This window comes from Pinus tabuliformis, chromosome 8, assembly GCF_031772625.1.
Source record: "Pinus tabuliformis cultivar Carrire ecotype Pingquan chromosome 8, CPIR1, whole genome shotgun sequence".
Lineage (NCBI taxonomy): Eukaryota > Viridiplantae > Streptophyta > Pinopsida > Pinales > Pinaceae > Pinus > Pinus tabuliformis.
In genome coordinates, this window is record NC_142294.1 from 336,736,134 (window position 1) to 336,741,849 (window position 5,716).

At 30.1% G+C, this 5,716-nt stretch overlaps 1 non-coding gene across 1 annotated transcript; it reads right to left on the bottom strand.

The window, feature by feature from the left end:
* Positions 1 to 410: 410 nt before the first annotated feature.
* Positions 411 to 483, bottom strand: TRNAK-CUU (transfer RNA lysine (anticodon CUU)). Its single transcript has one exon. It is a non-coding gene; the product is annotated as a tRNA-Lys (tRNA).
* Positions 484 to 5,716: the final 5,233 nt, after the last annotated feature.

A 5,716-nucleotide genomic window follows, 5' to 3' on the forward strand; every position in this document is an offset into this window, starting at 1 on the left:
CCTCCTGATTGAGTTCCTCCATGACATTTTGAGGGATTGTGAACTTCTCCAACAGAACGGACTCCCGGGGGTTATCCCATACTGGGGGAAAGACTAGCTAAAGCTGCTTGGGCTAAAGCTGATGAGCTCAGTAGGGGTTTCATAGCATGCCTACCCAGTTCCTGCATCTGCTGCAGTTGGATCTACTAGTGCTGGTGCCTAGAATTGGCTCTGAAACTGGCGGCTCTAAATAGGCATCTCGAGGGGATGGCTCTGCTGCCCCTGCCGCCGAATTCGGAAGAAGCTGACAAGGAATTGGTTTCTTTGTTGTCCAAAGTTTGAGTTACCAGGGGGGGCTCCAGTTGGATACCCTGTGCCTCCCACTATTGACGGAGGAGGTCTTTCGCGGGGGCCTCAGGTGACAATACCCATGGGCATAGCAGGACTCGAACCTGCGACCATTAGCTTAAGAGAACAATGCTCTACCATTTGAGCTATATGCCCTTGCCAAAGGCTGCGAATCTGTCTGCCAGACCCTGGACTGGGGACTGACTATCCCAATTGATTACAGATGATAAGCCATACATATTTTTTTTGAATTAAAAAATAATTAATATTTTTTTTTTAAATATAAATTTATAAGCTTTTTAAAAAATAAACTTTATATTATTAGTTTAGTTTTTATAATAAGCCATACATATTTTTTTAAATTAAAAAATAATTAGCATATTTACGAGTCAAATAAATTTTAGAATTTTGTTATTTATTTATATGTATAATTATATCAAAGTGGGGATAATAAAACTTAATAATGCATTAATGGACAATAGGTTTATCTCAAGCAAATCTATGGTGGTGTAAAAGAAGAATTCATGCTCTCACTTATGGTGACGTACAAGGAAAATTCATGCTCTCATTTCTTTATTGTTAAGCACTCTGTCTTCTAGTGTATTTATCAAACATTCATTTAAACTAATTTTTGGTTAGAGTTGAAAATCTACTATAATATAAAAGTGTTTGTAAAGCATTTAAAAAAAAAATACAATATTATGTTTCCATGAACTAACTTTGAGATCAATCGTCTCTCACACATCTACACTACTTAATTCCATCATGCCTACTTGTACTCTTTTCTCAAAAAATAAGTATGTCTTCATTCATCATTATCAAACAAATGTTATTAGAAAAATATTTCAAAATTTTCAAAATCCAACCCATGAAAACTAAAGAGAATATCACAATTAATGGCATGTAATTATTGTATTAGGTAATATTACATATTTATATTTTCTTTTATCAAGGATGATGATGATTAATGTTCACTAAGACTATATAGTCTACCACACCTTAAGAAGGTAAGGGATCAAAATTAGTTAACATTTTATTTCTATGCTAAAAAAGAAGTCAGAGATGTATTCCTAGATCAACATGGTCTGATTTAGTTGAGTCACTCAAAAGGTCAAGAAGGTTGATAGCGTGACAAATTTTGAAAATTAGATGATGAAAATTTAGAAGAAAGTTTTTTTCATCCTCAACCTTCTTAGGATCTCATAGATAACAAACTATCTTTTTCCATATCCTTTTAGGAATTGAACAATGCCTATCCTCACTAAAAATTAAATCAGAATAGGTTCTAATCTTGGTATTGTTCATTTCTTTCTTAACACAAGTGAATGCAGAAAGATCATTTTGGTTTGGAGATAATGTTGATCACTTCTTTACAATATCCTAATTTTTATTTTCCTACAATTTCTCCTTAAATTTAAAAGTACTAATATTTTTAATTTTATCATAATCTTATTGTTTATTTCCTAAAAATATAAGTAAATTAAAGATCTTTATATATTTAACAATATATAAATATTATCATTTCTTTTAATTTCTTTAAATAATATTCTTTTAATTTTAATTTTAATTTAAATCTATATTTTTTAAAAATTATATATATATATATATATACACACAATTCACTTTTAATTTAAATCTATATTTTTTAAAAATTATATATATATATACACACAATTCACTTTAAAAATTTCTTTGGTGATATAACAAACTAATGAATCTCCGTCTCTTAACAAATATTTAAGTTAATTACTAAATTCACAATCATGTATAAGTGTCCAGCAAGCAATACTCCCAAAGATGTTCGAGAACGTTAAATATTAACTCGATTATTTGAATTCATTTTTATCACATTTATTAATAAAAAGATTCTCGGCGAGTATATCAATTTATTTGAGTATAGAGGATATGACATCTCAATAAGTACTATTAACTTAATTCATTTGAGTATAAAGGATATGGCATCACAATAAGTACTAAATAAGTTAATAGTAGAATATATATAAAACTTGTTGATATAATATATTTTAAAAGAAAAATAAAACTTTTTTTATTTGTTTTTAATACCGGTTGATTCAATTGTGCTTTAGGTCACTTCTAATGTTTAGATGTTCGCTCATTATCGAGGAGGATAAAAGTGCGAAAGAAAACAATACTAAATAAAAGAATTCAAAAAAAGAAAAGGAAGTACTTAATATCAATAATAGAAAAGATACTTGATATTTGAAACAAGAGCAATTGATTATTTATGTTCCAAAGAGATGTAGAGAAAGTAATATTTCCAATGAGAGGAAAGACAACAGGAGCAAACACTTGTATTTGAAAGCTTAGTTAAAAGTTTGATGAACAAAATAAACTGCAAAGCATTCAAAGATATCTTAAAAAAAGAGTACTGCGATTCAAGAACCGGAAAACATTGAAAAATATCTACAGAGTGAGTACTGTGATTAAAGAAACCGAGGACAGGAGGTTCTGCGAATAAAAAATTGCTGTTAAACAAAAACCAAAGAGCAAAGTTTTTATAGAATCGCCGATTGTTTAAGAAGAGCGTCATTGTTGTTTTTTTTTTTTTCATTTTTTCTCTTTAAATAGCTGGTGTTTAGATCGAGTCAATTTTAATGTTGAAATGGAAGAACTATTTCTCAATAACTTACTGTTACTATTTTTATTTCAAATTCAATCAAACCTAACAAATGTATAAAGATTATCTATTTTCGCAAAAGTAATAACTGAGTTAAAAAAAATAATTAAAGATAAAAAAACATAATTAAATATAATTAAGCAAAAATAAGACAAAATAAACCAAAAGAAGACAAAATAGTATAATTAAGGAAAATAAAGTACGATGACTACCTGTAAAAAGAGGGACTCGCTGCCCATTGTATAAATTTTGTGTTGTTGCTACCCGTGAAAAGAGGCGATTCGCTGCCCATTGTATAATTTTTTGGTTCTAACTATCATTCTATAATTTTGATATTCTCGTTGCTGCCTCTTTGGTTACGGATAATCTATAATGTGGTGAAGATTCAAAAGTTAAAAATACCTATTACATATTTATGTCATCATCAGGAATGATTGGCCACAACGGTTTTCTTTATTTTGCCCTTCTTCCTTCCATAGATTCCACAAAAGTTGGCATCAAATAAGAAGAATACTGAAGTGACCACTCAGCGACACTGCTTAACATATTAAATTTCCATCTCTTCCTCTCGCAGGGTATTCATGTATTAATAATATCATATCAACACTATAACAACATATATATTAATTACCTAACTTTTAAAAATATGATCATGCTCAGAAGACCGTTGCATCGTCGTAATGTCAACGTCAGCAGGTTTATATTTCATTTTCCAAGTCAGAGTCCTTAGCTTATTCCAAGCACAACCGTGTATCCTGTTCTACCTGCACAGAACTTCGGAGTAATACAGCAGTATTGGTAGGGCAGTGGCCTACACGATTATGTTTACTAGCCATTGAACCTATAACTCTAGGTTGTCATTCACCTTCAAAGGACCGTTTTCCGATGCAGTAATAGCATCCTACTGCTACACATAGCTGCATTAAACTATATATATTTTTATGAACTGCTTTGTCTGTTCATGTTTAATATTTTTATAATCTTAAAGTTTAATACATGTTTATATTAATACCTACTATTTATAATAATATATAAGGGTTTATAATATTAATCTTAAGTTTAATATATTAATTCTGGAGTTCATAATATTAATATTAGGGTTTATATTCTCTAGGTTTAATATTAATACTAAGTTTATAATATCAATTTTAGTATTTAGTATTAATAACCTTGGTTTATAGTATTAATACTCCCCTTGTTTATGAATATATTGGATTTTTTATATTAATCTCTTAGGTTTATAACATTAAGTGCTTGATACATTACATTGCAATTTCTCAATGTTGCAATATGACATTGAATAAATTAGGATTTCATATTATGGTTTATAATATTGGGCATAGTGTTTATTCAAGTTTATTATACTAGGTCTAGTGTTTATAATCTTAGCACAAGAACATTTACCAATGATAAACCTTCATCAACCATGATAAACCAAGATTAACCATTCTTATTATAGGTTTATAATATTTATTTTGGGGTTTATATACCTTGGGCTTATAATGTTTATTCCATGGGTTTACCATTATTCACTTGGGTTTTAATATATTAATATTCGTGAGGCTTGTGTTATTAATGTATTAATCTTAATTTATTAATGGTTTAAAATTTATCGATGGTTTATATACGTTGGGTTTATAATATTAGTCCCTTGGGTTTAATGTTATTCCCTTGGGTTCATAATCCCTTGGGGTTTTAGTATTAATCCCTTGGGTTTATAATATCAATCCATTCGGTTTATAATATTAATCATGGTCAACCATGGCCAAACCATATGGATATGGAAATCAACCATGGTCCAACATGGCATTCTGATAAAGATTGTCTTGATATGAAAATCAATCATGGTCAACCATGGTTAAACATGGTCCAATATTGCATTGTGAGAAGGATTGCCTCTATATGGAAATCAACCATGGTCAACCATGTTTATTTTAGGGTTTATAATATTCATTTTAGGATTTATATACTTTGGGTTTATAATTTTTATCTCATAGGTTTATTATTCCCTTGGGTTTATAATATCAATCGCTTGGGTTTATTGATCTAAGGGTTTATATCCCTCGGGTTTAATATTATTCATCTATGGTCAACCATGGCCAACCATGTTCAACCATGGTCCAACATCGCATTGTGACAAGGATTGTCTTAATATGAAAATCAACCGTGCTCAACCATGTTTATTTTAGTATTTTTAATATTTATCTTAGGGTTTTTATACGTTGGGTTTATAATATTAGTCCCTTGGGTTTATTATTCCATTGGGTTTATAATATCAATCCCTTGGGTTTATTATTCCCTTACGTTTATAATATCGGTCATGGTCAACCCTTGTCAATCATAGCCAACCATGGTCAACCATGGTTGAATGTCGCATTGTGACAAGTATTGTCTCACAATGAAAATAAACCGTCTTTATTTTAGTGTTTGTAATATTTATATTAAGGTTTACCAATGTTGGGTTTATAATATTAGTCCTTTGGGTTTAATATCACTCCCTTGGGGTTTTAGTATTAATCCCTTGGGTTCATAATATCAATCCCTTGGTTTTGTTATTAACATAGGTTTATAATATCAATCATGGTCAACCATAACCAACCATCATCAACCATGGTCAATCATGGTCAAATCTCGCATTATGACAAAAATTGCCTCCATATAAAAAACATGGACGATCATGGAAAATCATGATGAACCATGGTTAGCCATGGTTGATCATGGTAAACCATGTTTTATAGAATCAGACATAGT